The sequence below is a fragment of the Ambystoma mexicanum genome, chromosome 1p (genome assembly GCF_040938575.1).
Source record: "Ambystoma mexicanum isolate Mex_15411 chromosome 1p, UKY_AmexF1_1, whole genome shotgun sequence".
NCBI classification, from domain to species: Eukaryota; Metazoa; Chordata; class Amphibia; order Caudata; family Ambystomatidae; genus Ambystoma; species Ambystoma mexicanum.
The window spans coordinates 400,528,305-400,547,587 of NC_090921.1; positions in this window are offsets into that span (position 1 = coordinate 400,528,305).

Here is a 19,283-nt window from a genome sequence, read left to right on the forward strand (position 1 = left end):
CAAGTAGACCCCAGGAATCCCTTATTCAGGTGGCCAGGGAAGGGCTGGTGCTCTCAGGTCCCAACCCTGAGGGTGGACGATTGAGGGAGGATCATCTTGGTAGGGGAACCTGGGGTTATGCTCGGGGGAATACCCCAGGTGAGATGCATTACCCCCTTGCCCATAACACCTTTTCCCCATCCTACCAGGTAGGATATTTAGGAACTGACCCCCCCTCGTCCACTTCCCAAAACTGACACGTTCTCATGGACAACTCACTGTGAGCGACAACAAGACTACCCCCTCTTTTCTTTTTTAAAGTCACTGAGACGAGGAGTAGAGAGATCAGGAGGATGAAGATTGCCACCAGGGAACCACAGACACAGAAAACAGACTCTCCCCTTTCTACATCAGACTGTCCCATTAATGAGGCTAGGCTAAGTCAGGCCTCCCACTCTAGTTGCTCGCACCTGACTACACTTGTCTCTCCCAGGCAGCATAAAAGGCGGAGCCGGAAAGCACACTTTGAGCAAGTTGGGGATGCTGGAAGGTGCTGAGAGAAGGAGAACACTGCCAAAACACTGGCCCTGCTATTTGTGAGGAGACTGCAGTATGAAGGAGGGAGCTATACTTCCACAAGGCAAGACCAGGGGCAGCTGGGGTTTCCTGGTGGTACCTGTAGCAGACCTCCTCCCCTGGGGCCAGACAGGCGAACCCAGGTAGATGAGGGGTTAAATGGAATGCCATTTCGGGGAGCTGTGAAGTGGGAGCAAAATAATCACAAGTGCATTCTGGGACTGAGAGTCCAAAAATATACTTTTGAAGATTGTGAACTTTGTGAGAGGGGTCCGAGCCTGGCAGAGGGAGACCCATGTGAACTTTGTGAGAGGGATGCAAGCCCAGCAGAAGGAGACCATTGTGAACTTTTTGAGAAGGGTCTGAGCCCGGCAGATGGAGACCTTGTGAACTTTTGTGAGAGAAACTGGCACCAGAGAAAGAGTGGTTCGGGGTCACATGGGTGCTCATTCGATGGTCTCTGTCTGGTGCCCCCTCTCCCGTACCAGGATAAACAACAAGTACCAAGAGGCCTTGGAGGAGGCCGGCGTGAGGTGTCAAGGTGGGCATACGAGGGTCATACCATGCCCCCTGTACAGTCGAAAGTCTTAGACACGTTGTGGAGGCAAACGTGAACCTGACTGAGGGATGCCTGCGAATTGGGGTAAACCCTAACACACCCTAGAACATTATGATGAATGAACTGTGCAAAGCCTGACTGGGGGCTTTAGAGAAAACCTGACTGTGGGCTTCAGAGAAAGCCTGATTGGGGTCTTAAGGGAACGCCTGACTGGGAGCTGAGACCCAGGCTTAGATAAAGAGAAGAACCTAAGGGGTCTAGAATGACTTTTTGTTGAAATGTGAACTGTAGCAAATTTGAACCAGACGAAGGGATGCCAAAAGAAAGCTAGGGGAAGGGAATCCCTGCTTTCTGATGAGATTTTGAAATTGTGGAAAGTGTGAACCTGACTGAGGGAATTGTGAAATTGGCGTTAGCACGCAGCTTAGGGGACCGCTGTGATATTGTGAAGCATGCACTTGCAGTAGAATAACAGAGTGACCCAGCGAGACGTGATCACCCTTGTGAAACCTCTGTTTAAATTGGCAAGTCTTTTGAGAGGTTTACACTGAAAGAAGGAGCATAGCCCGGCTGAGGGGTAAAGAGTAATCACCCGCGAAGGTTATTGGAAAGAACTGTTTGTTTTGTTGTTTTTGGCATATCATGCCCTCTAAAGCAAGAGACTTTACATAAGAAGAGACTTGGGCACAGAAGGCCCTGATATAGAGAAAAGGAACTGTAAGCTTGCACCGGAGAAGACCAGGATTGTGCTGTGCTCAACAGTCCCACCTTGTCCCGTGCTAAAAAAGTGGGGAAGGGAGACCCCGGCCATAACATCCTGACTCATCATTTTGTGAACACTTCTTTCCTTTCTTGTGAACATTACCCCACACTATTTCGTAGCATAACGGTAAGGATTGGCAATCTTTTTTTTTTAAGTATAGGCCCTGTTTATTTGACTAGACTCCACTAAGACTGAATTATTATTATTATTTGAGGGTCGTAACTTACGCCCATCTTAGATTTAGGTTTAGATTAGGCGTTTATCTGACTCATTTTTACAGTTTAATAAACACCCTTGAAATGTGATCACTTGATTCCATGCCTTCCTTACACTGTCCAGCTAAACCTCCCTGTCTCAGGGTCTTGGTCCTAGCTCCCAATACCCGTCCTCGTCTGTCTCTTTAATAGGTCATAACAGTCTTGTGCCTAGGGAAACCTCTCCTTCACATTATGTACTATTCTTTCCGCTCTCTCTCTCTCCTTCACCTCCTCCTGTGCCTCCCCGATTCCTTACCCCATCATTCCTGAGCCCTCTCCTTTCATACTTGAATGTCTGTTGCTTCTCAGCTCTGCCACCCTCCTCTTTGCTTTGTCTCCCCACCTCTAACTTCAATTTCCCTCCACTCGTTCTATTTCAACTTTCTACTGGGTGTCTTCCTTAACTGACTCTTCAGGACTCTCCTCCCTGCTTACTTCCGCTGTGTTATCTAAACACTTCCTAAGGAACTCTTCCTATCGCCTCCTGGTATTTCCTCCAAACACTCCCTCAATGTACTCTCACCCACACCTCCTGGTATTCCAACAACTTCCTTTATTTACTCCTCCTCTGTCCGCAGTTATCTCCTTCAAGCACCACATCATGTACTCTCCATCTACCCCTGTGATTTTACCACCGACCTACTTTTACTGCCTATTCCTTCCTCTCCTTCCTTATTTATTCCGCTTGCCACCACCCTCTTAGTATTATTCCTTCTTGCCACCTTCTCTCTGATCTCAACCTATCTCCTCCTCCTCCTTCTGGCAACCTTTACCAGAATCCATTCTGCTGTTCCACCTCATTCTCCTGTCTAGGTCGGTAGCTGTGCTGTCACTGAAGAGCTTCACAGTTCATGTTTGTGTACCATGGTGAATACAACTTCACCGAACAAGGAGTTTGGGATTCGTGGCTACCCACACAATGAGATGAGCACCTGTCAAACATATAATGCATGGCAGGTTAGCCCAGGGGCCACACCACCAGCACCTACATTTCCACATTAGGCAGTGGCACCTGGCTCCCATGGTCATCCCCCACCTAGCCCAAGAGGCATTCAGGAGACCTTTTGACATCGGGAAGTGATGACTTTTGGAGACAGTTCCTTCAGCCTTATTGCTCTAATTTCGTTACTTGAGTATGAAGTCATGGTTTTTAGAGCTTCTTGATCTCTGTTACTTTTCCACACTTCAGTTGGTTTCACAGGGTCAGTACTGTGATAGTTCATGTGTAACACTGAATTGGATTTCTAGAAATGGTGGAAGGTTTGTTGATCATTGGATTTGCATTCTGATCCACTTCTTTACTTGCGGTTGAACTGAATTAGATGTTCATCCAGTGTCTTAGTGCCCAACTCCCAGCGTAGGTCAGCTGGTCTTGATAATTGTGGTGCACCAAACACATGGTTCTGTACTTTTGAAAGAAACCCCGAGGGGCAACCCAGGCAGCCATTCTTCATCAGAGAAGCTTATGTAAGGGTGGGCCTGATGCTCTCCTTGATAACGTTGATTTTGCTCTGAGGGGGGATGGTCTTGGTCTTGAGCATTAGGTACAGTGCTGCGAAACTGGCTGATACCTTCTGTTGAGCCTCCTCAATGTGGTTTCACCAGCTGAGTGAGTTTATTTAATTGTTTATTTAATTTTTCCTTTATAACGCGCCTATTTCCATACCTGAGTTTGGTTTCTAAGCGGATCCGGGATTCAAACCTCTGTTGCTATGCGTGGTCTTGCTTCCAAGACCAGCGTATTGCCCCTGTGCTATCCTACGTTCACTGTTACCCTCAGTTGTCCAAGGATGTACCGCGGTAGGAGCTGCTGGTCTCCCATTTCATGGTCAGTCTGAATGAAGGCTGCATTTTGGGTGTGCCATGATATTCTTTCTGTTAAACAGTGTAGCCAAGTTCTTGCGCTCTATTTCCACAGCCATTTTATATTGGCCACACCCTTCTCACTGAGACTATTTAGTGTATCGACTTCATCACCCAGACTGGTTAGTCCCATCACTCTCACCAGCTGCATAATCTTCTGTTCTTTATTTTCTTAATGTCATCATTATGTGCCTTCTTCTGGTGGTGCTCCATCTCTGTCCATCCTTACCAAGAAGCTATTGTCCATCAACGGAGGATGCCTGCGACTTTATGAATCACCAGCAGTTGTGTATCGTTAACCAGAGACTAGCTAGCTGGAAACAGGTGAAATCTGGCAGAAGACGCCCAAACTAACCTCAAGTTCACCTCTGGTCATCCATGGCCCAAAGGAATACAGTAGCCCTATGGATATTATTGTTGTCTGGGGACGATGTGGCTGTGGTGAGAAACTGCCTAAACTTCAACAGAAGTTGCTAGAAATTTGACCATAGATTCCCTGCGGGGTGACTTTGGCTCATAGGGAATCATTGGTCCCATCTTTAACTTTGGACACAACCAAAAATTGCCAAGCACCAAAAAGAGCTACTTAACCACATTTGGATAGTACTTGTGGGGAAAGCTGCGAGCATCCCTTCAGAACCTTAAAAGGCCCTTCTACCCCTCACCAGAGACTTCCTAATGGGAGTTGTGTAGCTGCGAAGTGTCGGTGATGTTACATTTAAATACTTGCAAAATAAAGTAACTCTAATTCATAAACGTGGTGTGGACAGCCTTTTGTTCAACACAATCATTTGTTATACTGCATTTCTGTTGCACCACTCCACTCCTGAGATGTGTTTCTTGACTACCACCCTAGGTGACATACAGAACATCTGAAGTAGCCCTCCTCTAGGGGTAGGAGGTCTGGAGCCTGGGGGGCTTGATAACACGCCTTTAAAGATCTCTCCTCACTGTAGGGAACAGGGCTAGCTCAATGGGCCAATCTCTGAATTCACGCGTATATATTTATCGTATTATTAGGACCATCATCCAGGTGGCCGGTTTCGAACCCCTAACAAGGCAAATCCAATGGCTGTCATCCGTCGTTATGGAACAATGATAACTGCGTCTAAAGGAGTATCTCACGTGACCCGCGCTGTGTATGAAGGATTAAAATGAAGAAAGTAATGTTATCTGAATGGAGCCTGAGGAAGGGCGATTGGTTGCACCCGAACGAGCAGTGGGCATTCCCGAATCGGTGTTCTCACCGGAAACGGGCCGTGTCTAGGCGCTTTACAAATAAAAAAAATACTATTAATGACCTAGAGAATGCTAGTTCAAGGGACCATCTAAGGACCAGTGTTTCATCGCTAAGGTACCGGCTACAGCAGCAAACCCAATCTCCTAGTTGATTACAAGACTGACAGCCATATGTGAATGACTTTGATATGCACCAATCAGACAACCCACACAGCTATAAACATTGAGAAATCCGTTCTTTTTTTAAGTAAAATGCGAAATCGGCCCTTTTTTGTTTTTTTAAACCACAAACCATGCACTCTTAAACAAATAAAAAAATAGTCACAACATGTAGGCAAAAGGAGAGAGTAGGAGCAATGCGCCAGATGGGGAGCGATAGGCCAAAGAGGAAAAGAGTGGCCAGAGAGGGAACATTGGGCTGGGGGGACGGTGGGCCAGAACTTAGAGAGGGAGTGGTGAACTAGAAAGCAGAGAGAGAGCGGTGGGCAAGAGGAGGGTGGGGGGGACTGTGGACAAGCTGGTACTCGGTGAACTGGAAAGTAGAGAGGAAGCACTAAGTCAGAAAGCAGAGAGGGAGCAGTGGGCCAGGAAGTAGAGAGGGAGCGATGAACTCGAAAGCAGAGAGAGTGGGGGTGTGGGGGGGGTGTGGACAAGATGGGGCTCAGTAAACCAGAAATTAGAGAGGAAGCACTGAGTCAGAAAGCACAGAGAGAGCGGTGGGCCAGGAGAGAGAGAGGGAGCGGTGAGCCAGAAAGCACAGAGAGAGCGGTGGGCAAGAGGCGGAGCTGTGGACAAGGTGGGGCTTGGTAAACCAGAAAGTAGAGAGGAAGCACTGAGTCAGAAAGCAGAAACAGAGGGTGGTGGGCCGGCCAGGAAGTAGAGAGGAAGCAGTGAACCATAAAGCAGAAAGAGACCGGTGGGCCAGAGGGGGGCTGTGGACAAGATGGGGCTTGGTGAACCAGAAAGTCGAGAGGAAGCACTAAGAAAGCAGAGAGGGAGCGGTGGGCCAGGGTGTAGAGAGAGAACGGTGAACAAGAAATCAGAGTGAGAGCGGTGGTCCAGGAAGTAGAGATGGAGCGGTGAACCAGAAAGCAGAAAGACAGCAGTGGGCCAGAGGGGAAGCTGTGGGAAAGATGGGAACCAGAAAGTAGAGAGGAAGCACTGCATCATAAAGCAGAGAGGGAGTGGTGGGCCAAGAAACAGAGAGGGAGTGGTGAACCAGAAAGCAGTGAGAGATCGGTGGGCCAAAGGGGGAGCTGTGGAGAAGATGGGGCTAAGTGGACCAGAACGTAGAGAGGAAGCACTGAGAAAGCAGAGAGGGAGCATGGGCAGGAAGTAGAGAGGGAGCGGTGAACAAGAAAGCAGAGTGAGAGCGGTGGGCCAGGAAGTAGAGAGGGAGCGGTGAACCAGAAAGCAGAAAGACAGCATTGGGCAAGAGGTGAAGCTGTGGACAAGATGGGAACCAGAAAGTAGAGAGGAGGAACTGTATCAGAAAACAAAGAGGGAGGGCTGGGCCAAGAAGCAGAGAGGGAGTGGTGAACCAGAAAGCAGTGAGAGATCGGTGGCCCAGAGGGGGAGCTGTGGAAAAGATGGGGCTAAGTGGACCAGAAAGTAGAGAAGAAGCACTGAGTCAGAAAGCAGAGAGGGAGCAGTGGGCCAGGAGGTAGAGAGGGAGCGGTGAGCCAGGAAGTAGAGAAGGAGTAATGAACTAGAAAGCAGAGAGAGAGAGAGGTGGGCAAGAGGGGGGGGGCTGTGGACAAGATGGGGCTCGGTAAACCAGAAAGTAGAGAGGAAGCACTGAGTCGGAAAGCAGAGAGAGAGAGGTGGGCCAGGAAGTAGAGAGGGATGGTGAACCAGAAAGCAAAAAGAGAGCAGTGGGCAAGAGGGGGTCTGTGGACAAGATGGGGCTTGGCGAACCAGAAAGTAGAGAGGGAGCACTAAGTCAGAAAACAGAGAGGGAGCGGTGGGCCAGGAAGTAGAGAGGGAGCGTTGATCCAGAAAGCGAGTGGTGGGCCAGAGGGGAAGCTGTGGACAAGATGGGGCTGAGTGAACAAGAAAGTAGAGAGGAAGCACTGTATCAGAAAGCAGAGAGGGAGCGATGAGCCAGAAAGCAGAGAGGGAGCAGTGGGCCAGGAAGCATATGGGAAGCTGTGACCAGAGGGGTAGCGATGGGCTAGATGGTGAGCGGTTGGCCAGAAAGCAGGGAGGAAGTGGTGAACCAGAACGCAGAAAGGGAGCAGTGGGGCAGAAAACAGAGCAAGCAGTGGTCCAGAGGGGGAGCTGTGGGCCAGAAATCAGGGAGGAAGTGGTGAACCAGGAAGCAGAGAGGGAGCAGAGGGGCAGAAAACAGAGCGATCAGTGGTCCAGAGGGGGAGCTGTGGGCCAGAAAGTAGGGAGGAAGTGGTGAGCCAGAAAGCAGAGAGGGAGCAGTGGGGCAGGAAACAGAGGGAGTGGTAAGCCAGAGGGGGAGCGTTGGGTTAGATGGAGAGGGGTGGGCCAGAGAGCTGCAAGGGAGTGGTGAGCCAGAAATCAGAGAAGGAGTGATGAGGCAGAAAGCGAGATAGAGAGCAGTCAGCCAGAATCCAGAGAGGGAGTTGTGGCCGCCGGAAGGAGGGAAGGAGCTGCAGATGGATGGATTGTAGAACCTGATAGTATGGAGAGGCCTGGTTTGTTATCATTATGGAATCATTACCCATTCAGGGATCCAGTTATCCATCATTGCATCCTGTTTAATTATCCATCATACATTCTGATTAGTACTGATTAGTAGTGACATGAAATAGAAGTAACATTAGACTATCCACATTATTCTGCCACTTTGTAGCCATTTGCATTTGAATATAGAATGAGGCCTGTTATATTTGAAGTGCCATGTAGAGACACGTTACACATGTTGAGATACGTTATGTATTATGTATGCATTGTGTAGAGACACGCATTGAGTGTGCACTTAGAATATGCATTGAGCTTTGAGTATAGGGCTTGGTATGAATGAATGTGTTAGGCACTACATTCGAGAATAGAAAGCATGAAGCCTATGGCATTATGAAGCCATTCCATTGAGACACACGAAGCTGTTCGTTCCGTGGAGTGTGAAGATTGTTATGAGTTACAATGTACAAGTATTCGTAAACATTTGCTTGCCAGGCAGAGATAACATGACCCTTGTCCGAGTGGAGAGGTATGCTGGCCTTATCAGCATGGCTGGCTGTGCTTCGCAGACAGAGAAAAGGTGGGGGCAGCGCCATGGAGAGAGGGAGAGCTTTGCAGGCAGAGACATGCACGAGAAGGATAGGGGGATTTGAATGGATTTGAATGGAGAAACATGAATAGATGGTAAGATGGTGCAGGCAGACAGAAGGAGATACGGTATAGATATGATGGCAAATGTCACATTGACAAAGAACACGCAGTGATTGATCAGAACACGCAGTGATTGCAAAGTGAAGTACATGCAACACAGACATTTAGGCACTGCTCAGATTTAGAAATGATGACAGAGAGAGAACGAGTGTAACCATAGGGATTTGTATACGTCATTGAACAGTATAATGAGAGGTGAGGCTTTTGGGAGTCTCTAGTTGTTGGAGATGGAGTTTTGGAGGGAGCTGCGCCCCGAGAAATTGAGCTGAGATTGAGGAAGCTTGGGGAAGCTTTAGACCAGACCTTTGAGAGCTTGGCAGAGGCATTGAGGCAGTTTGAGTGACCAAATCTTGAGAGGGAGGCCTGGACCTGACACTGACTGGCTGGTTGCAGAAGTTAGCGGGAGAGGAGGGACACAGAGCTGGAGAGGGGAGTATTGCTGAAAAAGACACGTGCATGGGGAATTAGAACAGACTCACACAGAGCTTTGGCTAACATGGTGTCCAGTCATAATTTCGAAAACATAATTTCGAAAGTCAAAAAAGTCGAATCAAAAATGTCGAAAAAAAAAATGTCGAATTGTTTTTTTTTTCGATATTTTTTTTTGGGCTCTAGTTTCTGTGAAAAAAATAGGTAAAAATAAAAAAAAGGGGGCTGGGGGGGAACCCCCCCATTTCGAAAAAAAAACGTCATTCAAAAAAAATTCGACATTTTTTTTTTTGACGTTTTTTTTTCGACTTTTTGACTTTCGAATATTTTGTATTCGAAATTATGTCTATGAACCGGCTAACATGATAGAGGGGGTAATCAGACAGGATTTTTGTCTAAAAAAGAGAGTGTGAAGTATGGTGTGGAATGGAGAGGAATTGTATTGCTTGCATTAGAAGTCTGTAGGCTTACAGTCATTGCACTGCATGGTAGATTTGCACCAAAAGCATAAAAGGTGCAAATTCGAGATTTTCATTATAATAGTGTTTGCATAATGCATTGCTATGTATGAATAAAAGTGTATCTATTGTTGAATCGATTCATGTGTGTTATTTGTGTCTTATGTTAATGTGTCCATAGGAGTAAGATAGGCGTAAGATAGGAGTAACACACTGCACAAAGGCCCTGGGATATAAGAGCAGGACAGGCATAGTGATCCACACCCCCCTAGGAGGTTGCCTAAGACTGATACATGGTCGCCCACTAGGGGTAGGCCAAAGGTAGATTTGTCTGATTTGCAGCACGGTCTCACAGGAGCAGTGGGGCAGGAAACAGAGGGAGTGGTAAGCCAGAGGGGGAGCATTGGGTTAGATGGAGAGGGGTGGGCCAGAGAGCAGCAAGGGAGTGGTGAGCCAGAAATCAGAGGAGTGATGAGGCAGAAAGCGAGATAGAGAGCAGTCAGCCAGAATCCAGAGAGGGAGCTGTGGGCACCGGAAGGAGGGAAGGAGCTGCAGATGGATGGAAAGGATGGGGGCAGAGCTCGATAGGCTGAGGGAAAGGATGAGAGATGCAGAAGGAGCAAGCACGAATGTAGGACTGTAGACTGCAAGAGGAACTGGAGTGTAAGGTATGTGCTGGGAGCAGGGGAGTGTGGCAGGACCCCTGCCCATCTCGTAGAGATGCCCCTGGAAATAGAAGCCAAGGCCTCCCTGAAAAAGATGTGCACTTTCCATTTCCCTTCAGTGATGTTCCTGGTATTGGAATCCGTCTGTCTATGTCACGTGCTAACCCTGTCGAGCAGCAGGGAGACATAGCTTTGGCCCAGCCTGAGAGGTGCAGCCCACGCTACCCAGAGCCACAGTGAGTGTGCACTAGTGTCAAACCTGCCACATCATGCCGGTGCTGAAGCAGGAGGCAGAGCACTTAACAAGGACACAAATCTTGGAAAGACGTCAAGCTAGAATTCTGGTCAGACTGGTTTTGTGGGCGTCTCTGATATTTGGAAACATGTTTAGTCTGATTATTGTTTTAGGCCGGTTTTATGAGTTCTCCCTTGATGTCTAACCACCGGTGCATTTACACACACCTTTTTTTCGAAGTTGAAGTTTCATTGCCTTGTTTCCTGATGTCTTGAGTGAACTGTTAGTTATTTTGGTGAAGTGTGCATTATTAACCTAGTTTGGTTTCTAGATGTTGGGAATATCAAGATTTCAATTTTACCACAAAAGTGAAGGGGGAGGGGCCGTGTACATGGAGGCATGGCTCCTCTAGCGGCTTGAACCTAGCCAGAACAGCGGACCTTAACCATTTGATCGACACGTTATGGAGAAAGGTGTTGCAGAAGCATTCAGGCACCCTCTTCACCGTTCAATTCGGTCTGCTGTTTTAAGGACAACTTCACTCCGTTATTTTCTCTCCAAATGAGAAACAGTAGTTATGCATTTCAGGACTTCAACCCAAAGAGGAAAACAAACATTGGCAAAGCCAACCATTTTGGCTTTTGTGTCCGCATGGGTTAGGCATTTTCCTGACTATAAGATGGCGGCAAAAGCTGGCAAATGGTGTTAGTACCTGTTTATATCATTGCAGTGCCTGGGCAATGCCTATCAAATGGCTATACAAGACCTAACACTATGGGATTTTCCAATGCTGGTTTTTAACATGAATTCAGTGCAAAGGACATGTGTAAGGATTCACATATTGCTTATATATCCAGTGGCTGAAGGCACACTTAGTTAAGCCATTTCATTACACCTACAGTTGGTTTCGAGCTGCATTTAAGACATTACGTTTATGAGACTGCTCAAAAACAATATTGGCGTCCCTTTAAAAGCAGAGAGCTAGCTCAGAGACATTCTGGGGGTTAGTGGTGTTTGAGCATGGTGGTACAGGTGGTGGGTGGGAATGGCCACAGGGTCTAGTATGGCATTGGATGGTTGTTGTGATGTGCTTTCTATCTGCTCCGTCTTCTCTGCCTGCATGCACGACATTATGAGAGTTCTGTCAGTGGTATGCTGGCTGAGGAGCTAGTGAATGTTCTATGTATGGCAGTAAGAGAGAGACTGGCTCAGTGAGAGGGTCTGCCAGTGGATGTCCCTTTACCTTCCCTTGTGCCCTGTGCTACTATGTGCCTGCTGGGGTCTGTACTAGGTCTGCAACCTGCAATAACGTCTACTTCTTTTGTACCTCTGGCTCTTGGCTTCCTTGCCTGATGGCCTACTTCACACATGGTGACAAGGGGGCCCATTTCTGCCTGAAGTGCCTGATACTGCCGGGGGAACAGCTTGCGGGACATCACCTGCCCCTTCAGATTAAGATCACCCTCTTCTGCCTCTCAACGACAGTGTTTTCTTTAGTAACTTACTTCAGACCTGGTCTCATTCCCATTTATCAACACTGCTGCCTCCACCTGTTCTCAGCTCTACCCGGAAGTGCATCTCTAACTCTTTACAATACAGTGTTAATGGTAATGTTAGTGGGTCTTGCACCACGCACTGTCGCCACTTGCATGTTCTCTCGGCACTCTGACGGATCTGCAATGGGAGGAGAGTTGCAGGGTCTGTAAATGGGCTTGAGCGGGAGAAGAGCAAGATAGCTTTTATGAGCTGTTTGTAGCTTCAGTTCGGAGAAACCAGTCACTGGGCCTTGGTGCACTTTTGGTTGGTATCCATCAGGTGATGTTGAGGTGTCGTGTGTATGGTTTGTTTTCATGTCGAGTCTTGTGAAGCGCATGTGGTTTGTGGTACGGAACAGGTATGGTTGTGTTTAGTTCAGAGTTTCAGTGTGCGTATGCAGAAAGGTGAGTTTTTAGTATGGTTAGTGGCAATACCTTTCCTATATCCCACATTCCGTCTAGATGTGAAACATTTCCCACCACACCGTTCTGTCTAGTGCGATGCACTTACCTCCCCCTGCAATGCATCCAGGTGATGCACATTCCCTGTCCCTAGCATTCAATCCTAATGCAGCATGGATCTGCCACCTACCAATCCCTCTTAGTTCTACGCATTTCTCATGCCCGGCAGTCCATCTCATATCCCAGGGGGCCATACCGGCAGGCGGAAGCCGGCCACTGGGAGCGAAGGCCACGGAGAAAAGGCCTGTTCAGCTCCTGTTCGCTACTGAGAGCGTGGCGTGGCCACCCCCCTAAGCTCCGGTGCAGGCAGCCATTATCTAGCTGATCTGTTTGCAAGAGCACCCGTGGTGACTTACCTATTCCTGCTCATACATCAATATAACTTTACCTTCATCAAGCCCCACTAAGGCAACGCCATCTGGTTCCAGTTGCCCCCAGAGACAATTCTGACACTGCCAAGGTGCTATCTGCCCGGCTTAGCCATTTCCTCTGAGACATGCTGACTCAGTGAGTACTGTTATATTAAATGTATGCTCTTTAACGTTACCAAACATATCCGCAACTGAAGGTATACTCGATTACTGCTCCTATGCTGTACTGTTTTATCTCACATGCGCAATTCTTAACCACTCCTTATAGCACCGGCCCCTCATGGAGTCTCACCTACAACTATGTTGTGTTAGATACCCAACCTATGTTCATCGCAAACGAAGCTCTCTACTTAGAGACCTAACCCTGCCTATACATGTTGTATTTTAATGCACCCGTGCGCAAATAGCAGAGAAAGGATAGATTGCATTAACAGTATACATTGCATCCTCCTCCTAGGTAAACCCTGTTGCCAAACTGCTCCTACATGTTGATATTTCTAGCATATATTGTGTTTCGCATTTAGGTGATTCTTGCTGCCAAATTGCTCCTACATGTTGATACCTCTAGCATATATTGTGTTTCGCATTTAGGTGATTCTCGCTGCCAAATTGCTCCTACATGTTGGTATTCCCAGCATATATTGTGCTTTATATTTAAGCAACCTCTGCTGCTAATTATTCCACTCATTCACACCCTGCCCCAGCACACACTGTGCTCTTGGAACTTTGATAAATCGCATTGCCAACGGTTCCCACTGACTACCAATGTGGTATTCTAGATAGGCCACCTTTATATAACTATGTATCTACCAGTTATTTACACAGTCCTACTGAGGACTATCATACACTCACTCATCATGCTAGATGCTAATCTACCTCACACTCTGCCTCCTTTGACGTCCGTAATACGCCTGAACAGTAATTTACCTGGCCAATATTTACATCCTAGCCACGGGTCCCTTGAGACAGCCACCTCTGTATCACGCCCATGTGATACACTTAGCAGAAACCTTAGACTTCGTGCCAGACTAACCAAATTGCATGAACCTCTCCGCAGGTCTCTTCCCCCTACCAACATCAAAACCAACCTTCAGCAGGTTTGTAAACCTTGTTATACCAGGCTACCTTTACAACGCCCTACACCCAACTCCAATATTTGCCCAATTCAGAATAACAAGCCTAAAACCAGCCAATACATCTACTACTCTATCCCTCTAAGCCACAGAGGTCACCAAGACCCCTCCCATCGTTGGAGCACTCCTTAACGTGAGATCGCTTGTCGCCCATGCCCTAGACATTGCCGACCTAATCACAGAAGGCAATCTCGACTTTCTCGCAATCACGGAGACTTGGCTACACAATGCCGCAGGACCCTCGCTCGTGCTAGCCATCCCGGGTGGCTACACGATAGTCAGACACGACCGAGAAGGTGCAACAATTGGCGGCATCGCCATAATCTCTAAAACGAGCCTCTCACTCAGACTAGTACCTACCCAATCGATTCAATCTTGCGAGACCCTATCTGCTAAACTCCAGATAAATAATAATCAATCACTTACCATTCACCTTTTATACAGACCTCCAGGCCCCCTAGGCACCTTTGAAGAGGATCTCCATAACCTACTCACTAATAACCTCAAACCTTGTTCTCAACTAATCCTCCTTGGGGACTTTAATTTAGGTTTCCATGATACCATAGATACTAACGCCACAGTGGTAGCCAATATGATTCATGCGCTAGGCCTAACTCAAAGAGTTGACAAGCCTACGCACCTGAAGGGGAGAACGCTAGATTGGACAGCTGACTATAATTGCTCAGCCACTATTTCTTCCATAATACCCTCACCCTGGACAGACCATTCTTTGGTGTCCTTCAACTTAGCCACCTCCAGACCCAACCCCACGGCCCTTCCACTAGCTCCACCATGCTTAACCAGAAAAAAAAAATGTATTACTGCAGAAAAAGTTATCCCAGCTATATTACCAACCCTCAAAGCAATATCAGCAAATCTAAATCCCAGCACCCTAGTGCAAGAATTTAATAACATCATGCTCTCTACTCTAGATAAACTGGCACCTCTCAAACTTAGATCAAGCAAACCGAAAGCTCATCTAAACAAATGGTTTACTCCACAGCTAAGAGACCTATGCATCCTGAAAAGAAAGCGTGACCCCACTTGGAGGCTCTGCCCTTCAGTCGATAACAAAGCTAAATTAACTTCTCTCTCCTCAAATATGAAGTTTGCCAGGCAAAACGCAACTCGTATGACGATCGTATAGCCAAATCCAATTCCAGCATGAAGGAGCTCTTTTCCATTCTAAAGGAACTCGAGTCTCCTATCGCCACACCGGACACCTGCACCAAGGACAAACCCTGGTGTACAGATATCCAGCAAGCCCTAGCAAATAAAATTATCACACTCCAAAATAAAATCCAGCAAAAAAAAGAAACACTAAAAATTCAGGATTCGCCTAAAATGCCCCACACTAATAATTTATTGGTGTACAGTAATACCTTCCACTTCTCCAAAATGACCACCTTGGAAGTAGAAAAAATTATCCGGTCGTTTAAACCATCTAATTGTAAAGGTGATATCTGCCCAGCTCAATTAATAAAAGACGCTGCCAGAGAATTATCTTCCTTTATCACTAAACTGATTAACGCCTCCTTTGCCTCAGGCACCATCCCGGCCAACCTTAAACAGTCCTGGGTGCTCCCCCTCCTCAGAAAGCAGACATTAGACCCCCTCATCCCCACTAATTACCGCCCTATCACTATGGTACCGTTTCTTCTCAAGATTCTAGAGAAAGCTGCATACAACCAAATTCAAAAGCACCTAGAACTACACAACCTCCTAGGAGTGAGACAATCAGGCTTCCGTCCCCTACATGTCACAGAAACTGCCCTCATTGATTTGAAATCCCAAATCGATGAGCTGAGAGACAAAGGGAGAACAGTACTCCTGCTACTCCTGGACCTCTCAGCTGCCTTCGATTTGGTGGATCATAAAGTCCTCTCTAGTCACCTGGATTCCGCCGCCCATTCCTCCCCGGAAGCAATCAGATGGATTGAGTCATTCCTGAGTGAAAGTCTTCTCCCCCTCGGCAGCGGCAGATCCCACCCCATCTCATGCGGTGTCCCCCAGGGCTCTTGTGTCTCCCCAACTCTATCCAATATCTTCACCAAGCCCTTGTTTGATGATTTGGACCATCTCGGTATCACCTACACTAACTATGCAGATGATACACAGATCCTCCTCCCGCTTTCTGGGGATCATGCGAAAGACACGGAATTGGTGTACAAGGTATATCTTATCATCCAGGCATGGATGGCCACTCATGGCCTCTGTCTGAACGATGATAAAACAGAGCTGATTATCCTGGGCACCCGAGCTAATATCAAAAAACTAGGCCAGGAATTCTCTTCATTCAACATAGATGGGAATATCATCCAAGTGTCCAAGGATGTAAAAACCTTGGGATTCTACCTTGATTCTACCCTATCACTTGATAAACAGCTAAAATCCCTTGCCTCCTCCACGGCTTACACGTGCAAACTGATAAGAGCCGGTAAACCATTCCTCTCCAATAAGAGTTGCTTAATCCTGGCTAGAGCCTTAATACTCTCCAGAATTGATTACTGTAACGCACTATATTCTGAAGCTAATAAAACAATAATTCAAAGACTACAAATACTACAAAATAATGCCCTGAGAGCTGCACTAGGCATAAACAAAAGATCCCATATCTCCTCTGCCAGACGCCATCATAATTGGTTGACCACGAACAACAAAATAAAATTTAAGATTTTATCCCTGACCCACAAAGCCCTTAATAACTTCGCCCCTAGATACCTGATTGACAAATTCCACAGGAGAACATCTCTCAGACCGACTAGAGTTGTCAATTCTAACTGTTTGACAATACCGAACTTTAGACTCACCACGATCGGAGGAAATAGCTTCCCTGTAAAGGCTGCAAAAACTTGGAACTCACTGCCACATGACTTGAGAGTGGACATTGAACTCCTCACCGCTACTGACCTTAGCTGACCTGCGTCACCTACCTCCTACTGTAATTACTCACATTAACTCTTTACTCTATACATCTGCAACTCTGATTGACCTTATTTGAACATTGTATATTTTGCAATTATTTGTGTTCTAGAGACTTTATTGTATCGTATACTGCACATCATGCTATGTTGTAACCATGTAAGTTTTGCATTTCCTTGCCACTGCGCCCTGCTAGCCCTGGGTCTGGTGCGCATAAAAAGTGAATAAAACAAACAAACAAACAAACAATCTAAGTGCAATGTGTCTCCAGCCCCTAACCGTTCATCCAATTGAGACACACTTCCCACCCTCAACACTCCATCTAAGCGCAATACCCTTCTCGTCTCCAACAGCCCATCCATGTGTGACGCATCTCCCATCCCCTACAATCCATCCCGGTGTGACACACTCCTCAGCCTTAAACAGTCCATCTGGGTGTGATAAGTTTCCTGTCCCCAACAGTCTATTGAAGCGCAATGCATTTCCTACCCCACACAGTCTGTCTCAATCAGCCCATCATGATACAGAAGCATGATACAGAAGTTACGCAGTGCCTGTCTCAGAGCGCAGCAGGGAGCATAAGGCTTGTGTGAGACCTGTACTGGAGGCTCATTCTGCCTATTGTATTTGTATTTGTATTTTTATTGTGCTTTATATAGCGCCTTAGACCAAATTGCTTTACATAAGAAAGTCAACGGTACATAAAATCAGCAGTGCAATCAGCGTTCAGAAACTGTCGGTAGCAATCAATCAATAAGAGGACTGAAACAGGTGAATTTTTAGAGAGGAACGGAACAAAGAGTAAGAAGTAATGGAACAAAGAGACAGAGGGAGCATGTTCCAGTGAAGAGGAGTAAGAAGCTGAAAAGAACGAAAAAATGGGATTGAGCACAGAGGGGACGGGGAACATTCAGTCTGAAATGACCAGAAGAACAGAGGGAACGAGAAGGAGAATCAAATGAAAGGAGAGATGAAAGATAGTCAGGGGCAAGTCCGTATGGAGATTTAAAAACTAGGCAAAGAAAGTTATATTTAAACTGAGAATAAAAAGACAATCAGCCAAGTGAGGCAAGAGAAGAAGAGATCGAGTCCCGGTAAGAGAGAAGGCAGAGTGAATGAATGGAAGAATGGTAGATTGATTTAAGAGGAGAGAGACGTGAACAGGGAGGACCAAAGAACGTGACAGAGCAATAGACTAGTCCTATCCTGCTTCGCTAGCTGTCTTCGTTCTACAGAGTGGGGCTGTACCATAGAGCAATAGTGTACTTATGGGGGCTACGCTGCTACGGACATACGTAATGCTTCAGACTGGCGTTTGTGTTATGCCGCTGTGGAGCTTGGACCACCGGTGCTGAGGAACGCCCTGCACTTGGGTGCTCCACTGAATAAATTAACGGGCCACGGAGTGCACCCTTCTGTGGCCGCCGCTGCAACCATGGCATTATTGAAACGTCCTGTTTGACATGGGTAACACAACTAAGTGTCCTTCTACAGATGCTTCCGTGTTGTGTGCACACATGTTGGACAGGTCTGGTCCATTTCGGTGTCACTGCGTGACAATAAACATGGCTCCTTGGTGTAGGGAAAGGAATAGATCAGAGTTGCCTTATCTCGTGTGTGTCTGCGGGATCACATTGCCTCCTTGACCTGATACAATGAGGACTTGCTGTACAATGGACCACTGGGGTGAAGGGTTAACACCTTGAGCAGCGTAAGGGAAGCGTGCCATAGTGCTGAATGTTCTGTTGAAAGTTCTGACCACTGTGGTGAAAAATGCTGTACTTCCGGGACAATTTGTGGGGGGAGTAGAATTTCTGTGCAAATGCCCCCAACCTAGCGTGCCTCTCGGGCACTAACGCTCAGAGGCGTTGCTGGGGGGGATGGGTTGAGGGGGCTATAGCCCCAGGTCTTTTGGTTGTATCCCCGGATAGAACCTCAGAGGTTACAACCAAAAAGGCTACCTAGTCCCCAGTCCTGATAGCCCCAAAATTAGCATAGACCCAGATCTTTTCCAGATCTAGCAACACCCTTGCAAGCTGTAACAAAAATGTAACTTAAGGCTGCCTTTCTATGCTCTTTTGCTCCCTTTACAAGTTCGAGCTCAAGGCGTCACAGTTCTAGTTTCATTTTCTCGAGCTGCTATAGGGTGTCATGTGTGGTAAATTTTACTGCAGGTGTTTTAACCGTGGTGTTTTCACTCCATTTGGGGATTTCTTTTCTTTTTTTATTGGGGGTCCTCCACTCACCCATCTAACCCGCCCCCACCACCTCACCCACACACCCAAATACCGTACACCAACACGCAACACGTATTTAAAATAAATTGCCAAAAACGGTTGGGGTGAAAATAGCTGCAGTGATCTAATGTCCTCGTGTCATTTCAGTTTCCTGAGTGTCACACCCTTTGTTCTAGGCAGGAGGTCAGGGGGCAAATATGCTATTCCCTTAGATCTTCTATGCATAAAAGTTAAACT